The 20090-nt window shown below is 39.1% G+C and overlaps 1 protein-coding gene across 2 annotated transcripts in view; it reads left to right on the forward strand.

Annotated features, from left to right (window-relative positions):
• Positions 1 to 20090, forward strand: part of kank4 (KN motif and ankyrin repeat domains 4) — a 130701-nt gene that overhangs the window by 1117 nt on the left and 109494 nt on the right. Inside the window, exon 2 of one of the 2 annotated variants that reach the window (XM_057841215.1) lies at positions 582 to 696. The gene's annotated coding sequence lies outside the window, so the exon portion shown is untranslated. Of the gene's footprint in view, positions 1 to 581; positions 697 to 4192; positions 4534 to 20090 lie in introns of those variants that run through there. The other variant, XM_057841216.1, reaches the window with a different exon arrangement.

The raw sequence follows: 20090 nt of genomic DNA on the forward strand, positions 1-20090 counted from the left end.
TTTGTCTGGAGGCCATTTTTGTAGTCTGTAAGTCATTGGCTGTGAGCGGAAGTATTTTCCGGGGAGAAAAACAAACAAAAAAAAACTTTAAAATTTCGAAAGTGTTTTTTTTTTCTTACTTGACACACACCCTTGCACATTCTAAAGCTGTTTAATGCAAACATTATGAAGTAATATACAAGAATACTATACAACGTGTAGTTGCTTAACCGCAGATGGCGCTGTTGGAGAAAGTTTAAAGTCTATTTTACTTGCTTGTAACAGACGTCTGTTACAACAAGATAATGAGTAATGCAATCAGTTTTAAGTTTCTACAGCTGACATTTTTTTTTCTTTTAATGTAACAATGCAAGGATTTGTGTATAATAATAATAATAACAAAACTACTAATGATCTAAGAGACCACTCCAGCTCAAGGCACGTGTTAAAAGATTTGATGATGTGATGATTATTATATGATATATACTGTAACATTGAATGAGCCGTATTTTAATTGGGAAAATGACCTCATTGCATTTTGAAAATGAAAATGTAAACGATATTCGACTTCACGCCTTAAAATACTGTCCTCTGTTGGCCAGCAAGGGGCACTGTTGTCAACGACACCGCCAGGTCGTCCAACGGCGTACGTCCACAGTCACTGGAGCATCTCCACATCTGACAGTCAGCCCGAGCTACTCGTCCAGGATTTGAACGGTAAGGTGCTTTTCGCGGTTTCTTTTCCTTCCTACGTTTGTTACAACCAAACAGCATCTGCAGAATTGCTTCAGTGAGAATGGTTCATTTTAATGAGGAGGTGCAATGCTCATCTAAATGTGGAGAGGATGGAGAATAGTTGTTTTCCGAAGACGCTCGCATCACTTTAATGCGATGGGAGGAAAACATGTTAAGCACGCTGTGTTTGATGTCTCATGTGCACATCAACACGATGATGTTTGGAAATGATTCAGTTTCTACTGCTGCTGCTGCTCCTGCTTCTGCTGCAGTGAGTGGCTTCGTGGTCAGCAGCAACTATGCATCGATGGACTAGTAGCCGCTAGAGCTTCCTTAATCTGCTGTCTGAATAGTCACCATGTGGTGTTGTAATAGTCATACTACTGGGTGAATTGTAGTAGTGAACCTGATGTAATGTTTGGTGGTAATGCCAACAGAGCTACTACTTGCCTGCGTCATCATAATATCTCTATTCTACAGAAATGGGTTGGTTTCAACATACAAGTAAGACTAGGTGCAATTTTCACTGAATCTTATGATACATCTTGATTTAGGTATTAATGTCTTTTATTTACAATGTACAGTAAGTAGCACAATATTTTAAAGGTCAGTGGGTGTTTTATTAATGAAGGTCACTGGGCTGGCGTTTCGTTCTTTCACCGCCCATGAACAATTAAACTTCAAATCACCTTTTGGCTCATTAATTTTCATTTTCTGTGGATTGCTTTTTCTACACACTGAATGGTGGTAAAAGTACCAGTTAAGTGGACAAAGTTATTTTTAAGCAGCAAGTTGAGAGTGTAAAGTATTTTTGACACGATATATTTACAGTGATATGAAAAAGTATCTGAACCTTTTTGGAATTTCTCACATTTTTGCATAAAATCACCATCAAATGTGATCTGATCTTTGTCAAAAATCACTCAGATGAAAGAAAAAAAAACAGTGTCTGCTTAACTACAACCACCCAAACATTTATAGGTTTTCATATTTTAATGATAGTTTGTAAACAATGAAAGAAGGGGGAAAAATTAAGAAAGTGAACTCTCTGCCAAAGGACACTTAAAGAGCTATTGAAACCAATATTTACCAAACAATTTAAGTCAGATGTGTGCCCAATCACTGATTAGTGGTTTAAAGCTGCCCTGCCCACTATAAAACACACACCAGGTAAGAATTGTCTTGATGAGAAGCGTTGTCTGATGTGCATCATGGCTCGGTCAAAAGAGCTGTCTGAATACCCTGTGATTGAGGATTGTTGATTTGTATAAAGCTAGGAAAGGATACAAAACCCTCTCTGAAAGTATGGATGTTCATCAGTCAACAGTAAGAAAAGTTGTCTACTAATGTAGAAAGTTTGGCACTGTTGCTTCTCTCCCAAGGAGTGGCCGTCCATCAAAGATGACGCCAAGAGTTCCGCACAGAATACTCAAAGAGGTAAAAAAAAGAACCATAGAGTGTCCGCTAAAGACTTACAGAAATCATGAAATCAATTAATATGAACTCAATATGTAAAACTATGGCCAAGAATGGTGTTCATGGGAGGACTCTACGAAGGAAGCCACTGCTGTCTAAAAAAAAAAAAACATTGTTGCTTGTTTAATGTTCGCAAAAAGGCATTTGGACACTCCACAGAAGTTTTGGCAAAATATTTTGTGGACTGATGAAACCAAAGTTGAATTGCTTCGGCGTGACACACAAAGTCATGTGTGGAGGAAAAATGGAAAAGCTCACCAACATCAACATTTTATCCCCACCGTGAAGCATGGTGGAGGGACCATCATGATTTGGGGCTGTTTTGCTACCTCTGGGCCTGGACAACTTGCAATAATTTATGGAAGAATTAATTCAAAAGACCAGAGGCCGTCTGTCAGACAGTTGAAGCTAAAAAGAGGACGGATGCCACAACAAGACAATGATCCAAAACACAGAAGTCAGTCAACTTCAAAATGGTTTCAGAAGAACAAAATACATGTTCTGGAGTGGCCAAGTCAAAGTCCTGACTAGAACCCCATTGAGATGCTGTCGCATGACCTAAAGACAGCGGTTCATGCCTAGACATCCCAGGAATCTGACTGAACTACAGCAGTTTTGTAGAGAAGAATGGGCCAAAATGATTCCTGATGGATGTGCTGATTAGCAGCTATCGGAAGTTAGTGGTTGAAGTTATTGCTGCCAAAGGGGAGGGGGTCCAAAATATTAAATGTGCTGGTTCACTTACTTATTTTTCCCCCTTCTGTCATTGCTTGCATACTTATCCTCATTAAAATATGAAAACCTATACATGTTTGGGTGGTTTTAGTTAAAGCAAAACAGTTTTTTTCATCTGTGTGATTTTGACAAAGATCAGATCACATTTGATAATGATTTTATGCAGAAATGAGAGAAATTCCAAAATGTTCAGATACCTTTTCATACCACTGTACGTACACACAAAAGAAGATGCATTTGTGCTGCATGGTATCACAGTGTATATCACAGTTTAGTATTTCTGCCTCACAGTCAAAAGGTCTGACATCCAAATCTCCTAATGCTCTCTCCTGTTGGGTTTACATGCTCTCTTTCTTTGATGTCTTCTCCATTCCAAAAGTATCACGTTCAGTTAGTCATTTTGGTTGTTAATTCCATTCTTACTAAAGGTCCAGTACTAGCATTCTTTGCTGATTCACATCATAAGTTGCACAGCACTGATCTGTTTGGTAGAGAAAATAGCTAAATTTGGTCATTATGTACAAACTGTCCATGTGATGGCACACATTTTAATATAGTGGCCACCTGCATGTGTTCTCTTTCCAACATAATTTAACCTGGTCAATTAACAAGGGTCATTGCCGATGTACTGTGCAGTAGGGTCGGCCTTTATAAAGGCAGGCTTTGTCTCAAGAAGCATGAGACTCACATGGCTGGAAGAGCAGAGGTGGGAGGGTGGGCAGTTCAAAGACATGTGCGCCATGATATGAAAATATGAAAAGACTCACACCCTCCCTCCTTCTCACTCTCTACTCTCAATGTTTCCCATCAGAGCGAGAGGTGAAAGTGAAGGCATGATGACGGACAGGTAGACATGCACTCCAAGAATGTTGCATTTATTGACATCCAGCAGTTCACCAGACAGCACGTTGCCTGTTTTTATTAAAATATCCTACAAACTATAATAACTTCCTTAATGTGTTGTATTTCAGAATTTGGAAGTCCAACACATACAAGTTGTTTGGTTTTTGATGCTGCTGCTTTAGACTGAAACAAGACTATGCATTAGAAGACTTATGAACATGAACTGGTATGATACTATTGGTATTTACTGTTGTGAAAAAAGTTTACAGTTTTGCAAAGTTTGTCCCTATCATGAGAACACGTGAAGATTTCAATCCTTAGTATAAAGACTAATAAGCTGATAGGAGCAGTTAGTCGGTTGTGCAGTTGCACCTATATATTTTGTAGCCAATCTAGAGCTTGTCCTAAACATTCACTCTCTTCATAGTTTGAAGTAGCTGAGATACACCCGTGTGATCCAGGTTGAAGAGGTGGGTGTATCCACTCAGCCGCTCTGATGTTAGGAAGCTGTAACCCTTCCATCCTACTCAGTCTGCCCTCAACTCGCGCTGTTCTCCTGTTTCAGTCTGTCTGCCCTTCAGTGGAGTTTCACTTTCCACTGTTCATCAGCACTGATACATTCAAACAAGCATACACGGACACACTCCTTTCCTCGTGGGCACGCTTTAGCGAGCAGCCACTGTGGAAAGAACTAGAAAGTGAGAATCTTTAGCAAGGCTGAGTCGCCATTATTTTTTCAAAGGATTTCCAAAACAAGCTGCAACGGTAAGGGAAGATCAAACATGTTTTTTTCCTATTGTTCACTCAGTTCCTTTCTCATCTGTGATACGGTCTCTTGTAATGTTTTGCGCATAGTTCTGTTATATTCCTGCTTGTTTTTACATTCTTTGTTTTGTTATGTACTCTAATAATTTGCTCACGTCTCTGTCTCTGTCATGTATTTTATCATGTACCCACTGTCTTAAAGCATTTTATTTTAAAGACTTTCTTGTTTCATTTTACGGCTCCATATCTGTATCCTCAAGCCCATATTTAGGTTTATGTCGCCCAAGACCCACACATTTCAGTTCTTCCTCTTTTTATGTGTTGAAGTTCTTCCATTGTTTGGCTTTTTTTTTTTTGGTTAACTGACCATCCGTACAGTAAACGGATCCCACAGGAAAAGCATTCCTCTTAACACATACTCATAAAGGAAAAATCTCTGAGCTTTCATGTCAGTTGCTTTGCAAGTTGACCCTATTTCCCAAGCTTCTCGTTATCTGTGCCAGTTGTGAGTACAGTTACCTGCTGGCTTGACTAATGTTTTACAGCTGGTGCCCAACACGTGCACATGTGCACACAGTTGCAGTACACACGTTTGAGAAGGTACTTCAGTCAAATAGGAGTTGGGGAAATAGATGCAAGGAAATGGCTTAGAATGATAATATGTGCTCTCAGAGATCTGCATGCATTCACTCTGCATCACTGATTTGCCTGCCATCTCTCTCTCTCTCTCTCTCTCTCTCTCTCTTGCTATCTCTGTCATTTCCAATCCCTCTTTCTCCTATCTCTGCTCTATGAGCGTGTGCATGTATTCACTCAGTCTTGGTCATTAGTCTGCATGTCTGCCACACTGCATCGGCCATGGTTGGTTGGCAAATCACAGCTAGACAACATTAGAAAGTCGCTGCGTTCCCATTTTCGAACACTTGTTTACAAGAAGTCAGTGCCTCTGTGCGTGTGCCCACATATACGTTGAATGTTTGATGTATTTATATTTACTTGACGGACCCTCTGCATGTCTGTCTGTCTGTCTGTCTGTCTGTCTGTCTGTCTGTCTGTCTGTCTGTCTGTCTGTCAGCTCATCTGACTGACCGTCCGTCCATCCATCCATCCATCCATCCAGCCATCCATCCATCCAAATCTTACTGTCTTTCGCAGTATGTTTGACTCAAGATAGTGCCTCGACGGTTAGTGCGTGTGCATGGGTTTGTGTGTCAGTATGATTTCTTTGGAGGTGCTGAGAAGGTGATTCATTCTACCTCACAGGCTTACGGCTTTGTGAGCCTTCGCTGTAGTGATACAATGATGTGTGATTCGCCAAGTGACACTGACATCAGTATCTGTTAGATGGGAAGGGGAATCATATGCCCATGATTTATTAATGACCAATCAGATTTGAATGTTATTTTTTTCCAGACTGTCACTGAAAATTGTAGGCATGTACAGTGAAACCTTTGATAGTTCATAACTGGTAGTCCTCAAACAATTATGTAAAGTCTTCATCAGGTTTGTTTGATGCATGACCCCGCACACTGTTTAATATTTATTGTGGAAGACACATTTTTCGGGGAAAGACAATATAAATTATGTTGTAATTATGTTGTAAACAAACTTGTAATCCATTAAGCTGAAGATGTAAAATATACATCTTCAGCTTAATGGATTACAAGTTTGTGTATTAAAATCTCACAATAACTCAAGAAACTGTAAACGTCGTAGTGTCTTTGTGTTTCTATGAATGCGTGTGAAAGGTAATTTGTCAAGTCTCATCCTTTTTCTCTTTCATTCCTAAAGTATAAGCCTATTGGCCTAATGTGGCTCACATTCTGGTTGAGAGTCTCTCAGAACCAAAATACCTTTGTTGGCCAACGATATGTGTTTGTATACTCGTGTGTGTTGTTGATATGATCACTTCAGGGCTATACAAGTGAGAATTGTTATGCTGTTATTACGCTTCCTTGTTAATGCATGGAGACAGAATGGGGGAACAGAATGTTATGCTGCTAATCTGCCACTGTAGGTAGTCACTGGCGGTATTCACGGCAATTGTGCTTGACAAAGAGCCCTGCAGAACTACACGAGTTTTATTCGCTTGGATTTATTTTAGTTTGGTTCATCCTCCACACTATTTAGAGTTATTAAAAGTGATGTTCTTTCATCAAACAAGTGGCAGAGACTGTCTAAGGAGCTTAAGGGCTTCTAAGCGCTGCTGTAGGAGGAAGAGGGACTCCCTCAAATCTTTTTCTGTCAAAGAATGTCAAACCCCTTCGCTGAGACCACACATTAAAAATGGAGTCAACGCACACACATATAGTACACAGACACGCAAACACAAGTCAACTGCTTGAAAGCAGGAATAGGACTGCTAATCGAATTCTGTCAACAAGCTATTGCTCAGTTATGCTTTCACCTCTCTCGCTTTCTTCCCACTTGCTGGTGTCCTTTAGCTGGAGGTGGATCACCTTCTATATGTGCAAGCAATTGTGTCCTTGTCAGTCCTGTAACATATCTGCTCTGTAAAATGCACCTGACTGGCCATTCATGTTTTCCCGTCCTGAAAATTCTCCAAGGAAATGCAGTCAGAAAAAAAATATAGCCAGCCACTTCTGACGTGCGCGCATGCCAAAGTAGGCAGATTTTCATCCTTGCTCTTAAAGCAAAATTGTGATTAAAAAACTGTCAACAGGCTAAAAATTATTCACAGCATGATCTAGCTACACCAAACTGACCCCATGTGTTCTTCTATATTGAATACATAAATGGACTCTCAATTCATCAAGGACTGTCCACTGTTGTGAGCAGCAGTTATATTGGAAGTTGATTGTATTTAATCAAACTCATTCAAGTAAGCAATGCAACATGGGGGAACACCTTCTTACAATATAAATTCACATGCAGACTGACACTTTTAGCTTTTAACAAATTAAATTGAAAGCGTTAATATCATGGCTCCAAAAACACTGGTTATTTATTACAGTTTTGCATGGAGAGGCTTAACACATTTTATTGAACAAATGAGCCTAAAAGTAGCTGTATTTTTAAAGGCAGGTGCATCCATTTTGTGCCCCTATCAAACAGCTCATCTACTTCACTTAATGTGGGGGGGGGTGGGGGGGGGTAAGCCCACAAACTAAATATAGTAGTAAAAATAACTATTTTTGGAGCTTCATTGAAAAGAGGGAGGTAAAATAATGAGACTACGACCTATAAGAAAAAGAAAACTGTATTTAAGAGACAATACTGGCTATCTTATCTACATTCTTATTGCTAATTGACTTGCATGCTGCTCTTCATTTTATGTCGCGGTAAGCTAGCAACTGAGCCAAATAAAGCATTAATTTATGACTGCTTTGGCACAAGGAGCCCAAACACTCAGTGTAGTATTGCATATGAACCCCTTGCGAAAATACCATATAGCCAGGGTCCATTTTCTGCAGCAGAATATACACCCCTGAGTGAATGGTGGAATATAGACCCGCCTATAAAATGGATAGCCTACAAAAACGTATACTGTATATTATGAGAAACTGATCAAAACATTTCCATTTCACCAAATCCATTCATTAATATGCGCAAATAAAATGTACAGCATCAATAGTAGTAGTTGATCAGTGGTAATCAATTAATTAAACCCATCACGACTTGGAAATTGATTCCAAACACTTTAAATTTGAACATATTCATAACCCTTTGATTGTCTCATTATGAATGCACAGTAGGCTTGAAGGATATTGGTAAAATCCTTCTAATAGTTCTAAATGAACCCCTATGTAAATCTATTGCATGATATAGGTCCATTTCAATAGGATATGGAATCTGTACACCTTGTACTTCCTGTACATTATCGTATGTGTTCTTTATTACATAATTATGCCAACGTTTTGTCTCTTACCCAGGGTCTTCATCAATGCTGTGAGGTTTTAGTAGGTGAAAGCTGATGATTTAAATAATAGACTAAAGTGGTCACATGACCAGAAACAAAAGTGCTTGAATAGATATACAACAGAATATTCAGTCTAAACATATAACACAATACACAATCCAATATACAACTAGAAACTAACATGATGGAGCAAATGCTATCATGTGCATACAATCTACTTAAAATCATTTGGACAGTGGTGGTATATATACACTACCGTTTGAACCGTAGTGTATCAAATGGGATTTTTCATTTTGTACACTACGGTTCAAAAATTTGGAGTCGCTTAGACCCCAAACAATGCAAGTGTCTTATGAACTGTCATTAACATTGTGTCATTAACATTGGGTTGTGTCATAATCATGACACAACACTTCGTCTTATACACGTACGTACAAATAAAATGCAACAAAAAAATTACACAACAGGAAGAAGAAGGCTTATTGTAGTATTAAGTAGAGGTAAGATCAGGCCTAAAAAAATCCAGCCAGACCCGGGTGCGCGGGTATTAAAGCCTGACCTGGCCCGAGCCCGATCAATTAACTTGATTTGTAGGCCCGAGCCTGAAAATCCCCCCCGAAATCTGTTTGTCTTTTCACTTCCCCTGTTTTTAGTTTGTTTTTAACTTCTTGTTGCTCCATATCGAAATACCAGGTCAAAAATATGTAATAGATGCGGTTTTGCGGACTCGCAGAGGGGAAGATTAAAATGATGGTGCATGGCATGCTCTGGCTCTGCGGTTTCTGTTTGCAATTACCATTCAGCGCCTTCTCTTTTTTATCCAAATTATTTATTTAATAACAAGTACTCCTTAGTTTAACATACATACATCGGTTTAGTATACATATATACATACATATTTATTAGGGCTGTCAAAATTATCGCGTTAACGCGCGGTAATGAATTTTTTAAATTAATCACGTTAAAATATTTGACGCAATTAACGCACATGTCCCGCTCAGACAGTATTCTGCCTTTTGGTAAGTTTTACAGCAAGGCTTTTTGTGCTGTCTAACAGCGAACTCTTGTGGTCGCTTTGCGAAATGGTTTATTGTTTTCTTGCCAGTTCAATATGGCTGCACGACGTCTCGGGCTGACGCCTACGTTGTAATGTGCTTATATGATCCTTGGACAAGATTTGTACCTAAGTGCATATTATGTTAGTAAGCGAAATGTTATATTTTTTGTATGAGACGCTTTTTATTTATGTTTAGTGAACCTGTGTAGCGTGCTAAGCTAACGTTGTTGCTAATGCAATGTTTGTGTACTTTTTTTTTGTAGTTTTGCAACGGTCTAAAGAGGACAATGGTTTGAGGCCATTTTATTAATAAATCAGATGAAAAAGGAAGAAGATTATTAAGGCGTCGTTCACTAGCTGTCTAGCTTTGGAAAAAGTAGACGCTTCGGAGTGAGGACAGCATAGACAGATTTAAATGACAGTAGAGTGGAATACCCACTACAGTCCTTATGTACCGTATGTTGAATTTATATATCCATCTTGTGTCTTATCTTTCCTTTCCAACAATTTATTTTACAGAATATATATATATATATATATATATATATATATATATATATATATATATATATATATATATATATATAATTTACAGAAAAATATGGCATATTTTATAGATGGTTTGAATTGCGATTAATTACGATTAATTAATTTTTAAGCTGTAATTAACTCGATTAAAAATTTTAATCGTTTGACAGCCCTAATATTTATTTTTAAAAGTTAGCGAGAGAGAACCCCGGCCCGACCCGAACATTATCATTGACAGTTTGGGCCCGACCCAAATTCGGGTCTGGTCAGGTCGGGGTTAAGATCTTACCTCTAGCATGAAGACATCTCATTTCAATGAAAAAGGGGGAAATCTGTTTCTTCATTGAGGTCAGGATAACAGGTAACTTTAGGTGTGTGTGCATATATTCAAAAAGTCTCACATTTTAAAAGGAGTTCAAGCATGCCATTCATCTTACATTCAACGTAATAACAATGTAATAACTTTTTGGGGTTGCTATGTCCAGATAGTTTAGCCATAGCTAGTTGTATATTAAATTGTAATTTCAATAGATTTATTATTTTTAAAATATTTTTAACGTATTGTCTACTCTTGTCCTGTTCCTTAAAGACCTGCATTTTGGCTGATGAGCAAAGTTATCCAGCAAGCACGTTAGTCTTGCCATTTGCCTAAGAGGTCAACTAACTTAAAGAAGGTTGTTGTTTTGACATGAATATTAATGATTTTCACCTATCACATTGAACAGGGAGTTGAATCCAATATTGCTTTCAGTTTGCGTAAAACTAAAAGCACTGTCCGATATACGGAATGCATCCATCCATTTTCTACACCGCTTATCCTTGTTTGAGTTGCAGGGTGCTGGAGCATATCCCAGTTGACTTCGGGCAACACTTAACTGGTTGCCATTTAGTCTTAAGGCACACACTACAAACAACCATTCACACTCACAATCACACCACCGCTGTGTGGGAATCGATCCCACTGTCTGCACCAAAGTCTGGCGAACACAGGACTACACCATCAGCAACTTGTACAGAAAGCATTCCTGTAAATATGCCAACAGCTGTCTAAAGCCATCCTTTCCATATCACCACCAAAGCGTTCACCTCTGTAGTCTATTTGTCATCTGCTGCTGGAGCAGATAATGGTGTGAGCAGCATAGTCAGTAGCAAAGGCTTCTATTCTAAATTCCAGCAATTTGTATTATGTCAGTGAGCTATAGGGTTGGCTGCAATAGCCCTCATCAGTTAACTGTACCGTGTGAAATTACTGTTGTCTGTTAGAGCCCCTTTCCAGATGTATACATTGTCTGATAATAGGTTTTCGATTTAAATAAGGAGACATGTGAGCAGTGGTCTCCAACCTTTATTTCACCACGGACAGGTGTAATGTGGGCCTTTTTTTTTCACGGACCGGTAATGTGTGGCAGAAGATTACAGTCAATATGAAATAACATGACAGAGCTAAAAACAAACATTAAGTGAAGGGAAAATGTAACACACCATAAGCAAAATCAACCTTTTTTAACAGTGGCTTCTCCTAAAACTTTACGGCAAATATCATTGGTCGCAGGCATAATGAGTTCTTCTCCAATCATGAAAGATTTCTTGGCTTTAGCAATACAGTTCTTCACGAGGTGTGATGCTGTCAGTGCATTCGCTTTTGTTGCCTCCTTTGCTAGCTTATAGCCACATACGAGGGGCATTCAAAAAGTAATGCACTCAAATGCATTGCTCATACAGGATTTTACCAATCTTGTTTATATCTGGCACAAACATGATAAGACACACCTTTTTGAGATTGTTATACTGTATTTATTATTAGACTACATGTCGAACCTGAGTATAAGTCGCACCAGCCATAAAATGCCCAACGAAGAGAAAAAAAAACATATACATGTCGCACCGGAGTATAAGTCGCATTTTTGGGGGAAATTTACTTGATAAAATCCAACACATAGAACAGACATGTCATCTTGAAAGGCAATTTAATATAAAAATACAACAGAGAACAACATACTGAATAAGTGTACAGTGTACAGTGCATTAACAACGAAATGCGAATATACTGTCCTCACCAGGACGCTATGGCTCGGTCCTGGCTATTCAACACACTAAACTCCCAAATGACGATGCTGGATGTCCGTATAATTTGCTGAATCAGTTTCGTCCTCGATAACAAACAGGTTCACATCGACGTAAATAAATGATAATTAGGTGCTTTTACAGCAATGACACAACAAAAACGGTTAGCATAACTTCGCTAGCATTAGCACATCGTTCAAACAACCGCACAACTGACTCTTAAGTGTCCGATCGCGGGTGGAAAACACACAACAACAGAAACGATGATACACACAGGCGTTGCCTCTGTAGAGATATTTTACAAGCATAAACAATGGTAGGTTCGCAGCAGTGTTTCTCTCTCGCTAACTCGCCCACTCACTCAAGAGCTACGTAGCTGTCGGTCTTCTTCTGGCGTGTGAGCGCTCTTCTTCACGTAAACAAGTGCAAGTGCACCCCCACGTGGGCGTGAAATCGCCACCAACTAATAGCATGCATTTCAATATAAAAAAGTCAATAATGCTATTAAGTTATTAAGATAACTATAGCATAAAGAACCTGCTAAGGAGTTTACCAAACCATCAGTGTCACTCCAAAACACCAAAATAACATGTGAAATGATATCATAATGTGTTAATAATTTCACAGATAAGTCGCTCCTGAGTATAAGTCACACTCCCAGCCAAACTACGAAAAAAACTGTGACTCATATTCCGAAAAATATGGTATGTGTTTTTCTTATTTTCAGATTTTTAAATCTTAAACTAACTCATCAGCATAAGTTTTGTTGTCAGGATTGACAGAGGTGGACGGGCGACCACTACGGGGCTTATTGGCTACGCTGGCTTTACCCACCTCTTCATGATCTTCAGTACTGTTTTTATATCGCTGTACCCATCTTTTTACAGGACTATATTCTATGGCATCATCCTTGTAGACATTTTCCAGCCGGTTGTGAATCCTCAGAGGGGTTTCTCCCTCTCCAACAAGGAATTCGATTACAACTCTTTGTTTCTAACGGGCTTCAAGAGGGGCAGCTATTTTGGAAGCTAGTTTAAGCTTTAAAAATCTGAAAATAAGAAAAACACATATAACAATCGCAAAAAGGTGTGTCCTATCATGTTTGTGCCAAATTAAACAAGATTGGTAAAATCCTGAAAAAGCAATGCACTTGAGTGCATTACTTTTTGAATGCCCCTCGTATTATGCAGAATGGACTTGGTTGTAGGCTCAGCTTCTGCCTCAGCAGGTGGTCTTTTCCCCATTAAAAAAGATGTCCAAAGACGTCTGTTTTTCAGTCGTCTTCGCTAATATGTTGGCTTATTATATCCGGGAACAAATCTGATCTGCCTACGTCATTATCGAGGACAAGAGCACAAAGATACTGTATATAAAACAAATGATAGTTGCTAGCTCCAATTGATTTCAATGACGAGATTCTACCCTGTTTTATTATTATATCTATACAGTAGATGGGCATAATGATGTGTCAAGAGGCACATGCCAGATTGCGGTCGTAAACAAATTATTTATTATTTCTCTGCGGCCCAGTAGCAAACGTGCCATGGACCTGTCCTAGTCCCCGGCCCGGTGTTTGGGGATCCCTGATGTAGAGCAAAAGGTTTTATTTTACTCTTCACCACTTGAAGCCCACCCCCACGTAACTAAGTTTTGCATGTATTATAAAGGAAACAATGTTGCACCCATAATATCTACATGAATGTGTCAGTATAGCTCAAACTACCTGAGGATACATATTTGTGACAAGTCACGCAACAATCGCATTAGCTGTGTGACATAAGACCTCCCTGGTGAACAAAGTGAGTACACCTCTCACATTTCTGCAGATATTTAAGTATATGTTTTCATGGGACAACACTGACAAAATGACACTCTCACACAATGAAAAGTAGTCTGTGTGCAGCTTATATAATAAGAGTTAATTTATTTCCCCCTCAAAATAACTCAAAATATAGCCATTAATATCTAAACCCCTGGCTGACAGCACTCCTGTAACGAGTCACATGACGTTTTGGAGGGAAAATGACAAGCAGTACTCAATTTGGACATTTAGGGATGTACGTAGTTCTCATGCGGTGTACTCACTTTTGTTGCCAGGGGTTTAGATATTAATGGCTATATTTTGAGTTATTTTAAGGGGAAAATAAATTAACTCTATTACATATATTGTGTCAAAGTGTCATTTTGTCAGTGTTGTCCCATGACAAGATATACTTAAATATCTGCAGAAATGCGAGGGGTGTACTCACTTTTGTGATACAATCTACAGTAACTGTGTCAAGTTATATTAGCAAAGAAAATACCAACTGAATATAGCAATTCAGTATTAAAAGTGCATTTTCAGTAATAAAATAATGTTGTTGGCTTAGATTTACACATAACAATTTCAAATAAACTCTGTTACTGCTTGCTCTAAACTTGTGTCTCCGCAACAAGAAACAGGCAGCGATGTGGGGGAGTGCCACATGCCAAAGAGATGATCTGACTGGCCTCTTGATGGACAGGCAGTAAAACCCAATAAAGGTTTGCAAGAAGCCCTATCCATATACATACAGTGCTGGCCAAAAGTATTGGCACCCCTGCAATTCTGTCAGATAATGCTCAATTTCTCCCAGAAAATGATTGCAATTACAAATGCTTTGGTAGTAATATCTTCATTTGTTTTGCTTGCAATAAAAACACAAAAGAGAATGAAAAAAAAAAATCAAATCATTATCATTTTGGACAAAACGGCAAAAATGGGCTGGACAAAACTATTGGCAGTCTCAGCCTAATACTTGGTAGCTCAACCTTTAGACAAAATAACTGCAAACAACCGCTTCCGCTTACAATGCTCTGCTGGAATTTTAGACCATTCTTCGTTGACCAACTGCTCCAGGTCTCTGAGATTTGAAGGGTGCCTTCTCCAAACTGCCATTTTCAGATCTCTCCAAGGGGGTTCTATGGGATTCAGGTCTGGACTCATTGCTGGCCACTTTAGAAGTCTCCAGTGCTTTCTCTCAAACAATTTCTAGTGCTTTTTGAAGTGTGTTTTGGGTCATTGTCCTGTTGGAAGACCCATGACCTTTCTTACACTGGGCCTGAAGACCCATGACCTTTCTTACACTGGGCCCTGCATTATGCTGCAAAATTTGTTGGTAGTCTTCAGACTTCATAATGCCATGCACATGGTCAAGCAGTCCAGTGCCAGAGGCAGCAAAGCAACCCCAACCATCAGGGAACCTCCGCCATGCTTGACCGTTTTCTTTTCTCTGAAGGCCTCATTTTTTTCCTGTAAACTCTATGTTGATGCCTTTTCCCCAAAAGCTCTACTTTTGACTCTTCTGACCAGAGAACATTCATTCTGTCTCAGGTAAGTTTTGGCAAACTCCAGCCTGGCTTTTTTATGTCTCTGGGTCAGAAGTGGGGTCTTCCTGGGTATCCTACCATAGAGTCCCTTTTCATTCAGATGCCGACGAATAGTACGGGTTGACACTGTTGTACCCTCGGACTGCAGGACAGCTTGAACTCGTTTGGATGTTGACCGAGGTTCTTTATCCACCATCCGCACGATGTTTTGTTGAAATCTCTTGTCAATTTTTCTTTTCCGTCCACATCTAGGGAGGTTAGCAACAGTCCAATGGGCTTTACACTTATTGATGACACTGCGCACCGTAGATACAGGAACATTCAGGTCTTTGGAGATGAACTTGTAACCTTGAGATTGCCCATGCTTCCTCACAATTTTGCTTCTCAAGTCCTCAGACACATTTTTGGTCTTCTTTCTTTGCTCCATGCTCAATGTGGTACACACAAGGACACAGGACAGAGGTTGAGTCAACTTTAATCCATTTTAAATGGCTGCAAGTGTCATTTAGTTATTACCATCACCTGTTATGTGCCACAGGTAAGTAACAGGTGCTGTTAATTACACAAATTATAGAAGCATCACATGATTTTTCAAAGGGTGCCAATACTTTTGTCCAGCACATTTTTGGAGTTTTGTGTAAAATAATAATGATTTAATTTTTTTCATTTCTCTTTTGTGTTTTTTCATTGCAAGCAGAACAAATGAAGCTATTACTACCAAAGCATTTGTAATTGCAATCATTTTCTGGGAGAAATTGAGCATTATCTGACAGAACAGCAGGGGGGGTGCCAATACTTTTGGCCAGCACTGAGATCTATTATTCTGGTTTGTACTCATCAGGTCAGACAATTATGTCAACAAACAATTTATTTGGATTTATTTTGTATTATCAAGTCGGGAAATAGGTTAAGATAATTGTATGTATAAAAAATATTTTTTTTAACTTCTGAAATGTAGTGGCGTGAAGGCAAACATTTCCAGAAGTATAAATAATGGAAACTGGGGTAAGTTTGCATTCTTCTCAATTTAGTATCGAAGGATGGTATTATGGTGTTGTAGCTTGAACAAAGTAACAAAATTGGACATTTTTTCAAGAAGCAACAGTGAGAAACAATAGCTTGGTCCATCCTCACATTGTCTCCCTGTGATGTATCCTAGCACATTTCTTAATGGGTTCCTGGCATTGACAGGCAGGAAAAAACAGTGTTTGGAGGAGCAGCGAGAGCTAAAAGGAACATGGGACTTCCTTAATGGTACCGTCTCCTTTAAATGTGGCCTGCTTATTGGCTGGCACAAGGAGGGAGGAACGTCCTGGTTGAGTGTCAATGGAAGTTGCCGCTCCCTGCTGGAAGTTCAAAATGTCCTGAGTGTGGGTGTGTGCATGTATGCACTGTGTTTGTGGTAGAATCCTGTCTTTTCTGTACTGAAATAACCTTTGGTTTTCTTAGTGTGTGTTTAAATGGTGCCATCGGTCAATGCCTGTAAGCCTTTCCTCACACTTTACAAAGAGTGTCAACTAAATCGTTTTTCCCACTGTAAAAACACATTTTTGACCTAGACATTCTTAATACTTTCATTGCCATTTAGTAAATATTGAATGGCATGACGTCAAAGGTGAATTTGAATGTTCATCAAAAATTTTGCTATTATACTGAATGTCTTTGAATAAGGAGCTACAATTCAATTCACTATTTTTTAGTGGCGTTGAGCAACTTTTTATCAAGGTTTTTATGAAAAATAAATGTCGAAATGTAAATAGAATGGATGCAATCTTTGTAGTTGTTTTAGGTTTACCCTTAAGAAACCTGTCTGTACAATGTCATTAGGCAAGCTGACCTTGATCATGATTTTAATTGTGGGATTGAGGATGAATTTGGAGAATGTAGCCCCAGTGGATTTTTGACACTTTAATCTTTGAAAAATGTTGGTTGGGGGAAATAGGAATCATTTACTCTGTTTACTAAATACAAAACTTTGCGAAATAAGTAACCTGTACTTGAAATTCACGTCAAGATCATGTTTGAAAACTTTGTTTGATGAAATGCACTCAACACAGACTTCATAGATGACTACAACTTTCATTTATTTTTAATGAAATGTAACGCAAGTGCAGCAAAAAGCTGCAGTGTTTTTCCTCATACGAGACATAAGACATTTTTCATATGTCAACTTATTTTTCACCCCCTTAAAAGTTTTACACCATATTTGGGACACATTCACATTTGTTGCTCATATTATGTTTACCTTACCAGCAGTTCCTAAGGGTTTAGGCACACTTTAGAATTGTTAAAAGTAGAGTGCAGCATAAGTAAATGCGAAAAAGGTAACAAAAAAAAACACACAAAAAAATCCAGAGAGCTGCAATGTTGTCAGTGAAAGGACAGTGCATTTGTCACAGTGTGTGCATGCGTTTGTGTTTGTTTTTAGTGTGTGTATGTGGAGGTATGTGCTCAAAATCCTGTTTGATGTTCCATCTTTCAAACAAAACTCAGAGATAGCTCACACTAATGGGTTGCATGAAGCTCAGGAATGCAGATCAACTGATGAATACCTTGTATGCACGTAAAGCCGATTCCAAGCACATGCTCTAAAATCTACAGTACGTTTTGTGTGTTTGGGGGTAGGTGTGTGTGTCTGGCGCTGAGAGTTCGGCCTCAGTGGAGTTGCTGCTTTTTCAGAGTTTAGTGATCCTTGAACTCTTTCAGCTACTCACCCTGCAAGTGCGGTTGCACTTTATAATTTTTCATGTCTGTTTAGAGCATCCTGACCACCAGAGACTTGGATGGCACATTGTGTAGAAAAGCTTATGTTTAATGTTTTCTATTATACAAACATGCACAGTTGTTGTCTGTTTGAATCAGATTTGTCTGTGGATGCTGAAGAATGGGTATTGGCTTGTTTCAACTGTTCAAGAATCTTCAACACACACCAACGGAACTGCGGTTGGAAAGAAATAGGGGTTAGAAAGTACCGTATTTTCCGCACTGTAAGGCACACCTAAAAGCCTTAAATTTTCTCAAAAGCCGACAGTGCGCCTTATAATCCGGTGCGCCTTATACAGTGGGGCAAATAAGTATTTAGTCAACCACTAATTGTGCAAGTTCTCCCACTTGAAAATATTAGAGAGGCCTGTAATTGTCAACATGGGTAAACCTCAACCATGAGAGACAGAATGTGGAAAAAAAATAAAAAACAGAAAATCACATTGTTTGATTTTTAAAGAATTTATTTGCAAATCATGGTGGAAAATAAGTATTTGGTCTATACCAAAAGTTCATCTCAATACTTTGTTATGTTCCCTTTGTTGGCAATGACGGAGGCCAAACGTTTTCTGTAACTCGTCACAAGCTTTTCACACACTGTTGCTGGTATTTTGGCCCATTCATCCATGCAAATTTCCTCTAGAGCAGTGATGTTTTGGGGCTGTCGTTGGGGAACACGGACTTTCAACTCCCTCCTCACCCCATGGCGTCAAAATTATAACAAAAAGGGGGAGCAAAAATCCCAGAACCACACGGGGGGACCTAGTGAACGGCCTACAGAGAGCTGGGACCACAGTAACAAAGGCTACTATCAGTAACACAATGCGCCGCTAGGGACTCAAATCCTGCACTGCCAGACGTGTCCCCCTGCTGAAGAAAGTACATGTCCAGGCCCGTCTGCGGTTTGCTAGAGAGCATTTGGATGATCCAGAAGAGGACTGGGAGAATGTGTTATGGTCAGATTAAACCAAAATAGAACTTTTTGGTAGAAACACAGGTTCTCTTGTTTGGAGAAAAAAGAATACTGAATTGCACCATACCCACTGTGAAGCATGGGGGTGGAAACATCATGATTTGGGGCTGTTTTTCTGCAAAGGGACCAGGACGACTGATCTGTGTAAAGGAAAGAATGAATGGGGCCATGTATCGAAAGATTTTGAGTGAAACTCTCCTTCCATCAGCAAGGGCATTTAAGATGAGACGTGGCTGGGTCTTTCAGCGTGACAATGATCCCAAACACACAGCCAGGGCAACAAAGGAGTGGCTTCGTAAGAAGCATTTCAAGGTCCTGGAGTGGCCTAGCCAGTCTCCAGGTCTCAACCCCATAGAAAATCTGAGGAGGGAAGTTGAAAGTCTGTGTTGCCCAACGACAGCCCCAAAACATCACTGCTCTAGAGGAGATCTGCATGGAGGAATGGGCCAAAATACCAGCAACAGTGTGTGAAAAGCTTGTGAAGAGTTACAGAAAATGTTTGGCCTTCGTTATTGCCAACAAAGGGTACATAACAAAGTATTGAGATGAACTTTTGGTATTGACCAAATACGTATTTTCCACCATGATTTGCAAATAAATTCTTTAAAAATCAAACAATGTGATTTTCTGGGTGATTTTCTTCTTCACTGACCAATTATAAATCAACATTTTGGGACTAAAAAGACAAAAAGAAAAAAAAAAAAAAATTTGAATAAATAGTTTCATATTTGATAATTCAACATAAGCAGCAGGTATACTCATCGGCGTTTTTGTCCTTTATACTGTACATGCTCTGGTCAAATACAGTTGCACACATTGCAAAACAGTGGAAAAATTATAACCCATCTGACACAAAAAAGGGTCACTGTGGAAAAGAAAAAAGTTCCCCTCCACTATGTGATATAGATGTTGCACTACATGTTTTACCTTGCTGTTGTGTTGCT

Source organism: Corythoichthys intestinalis, chromosome 7 (genome assembly GCF_030265065.1).
Source record: "Corythoichthys intestinalis isolate RoL2023-P3 chromosome 7, ASM3026506v1, whole genome shotgun sequence".
NCBI lineage: Eukaryota > Metazoa > Chordata > Actinopteri > Syngnathiformes > Syngnathidae > Corythoichthys > Corythoichthys intestinalis.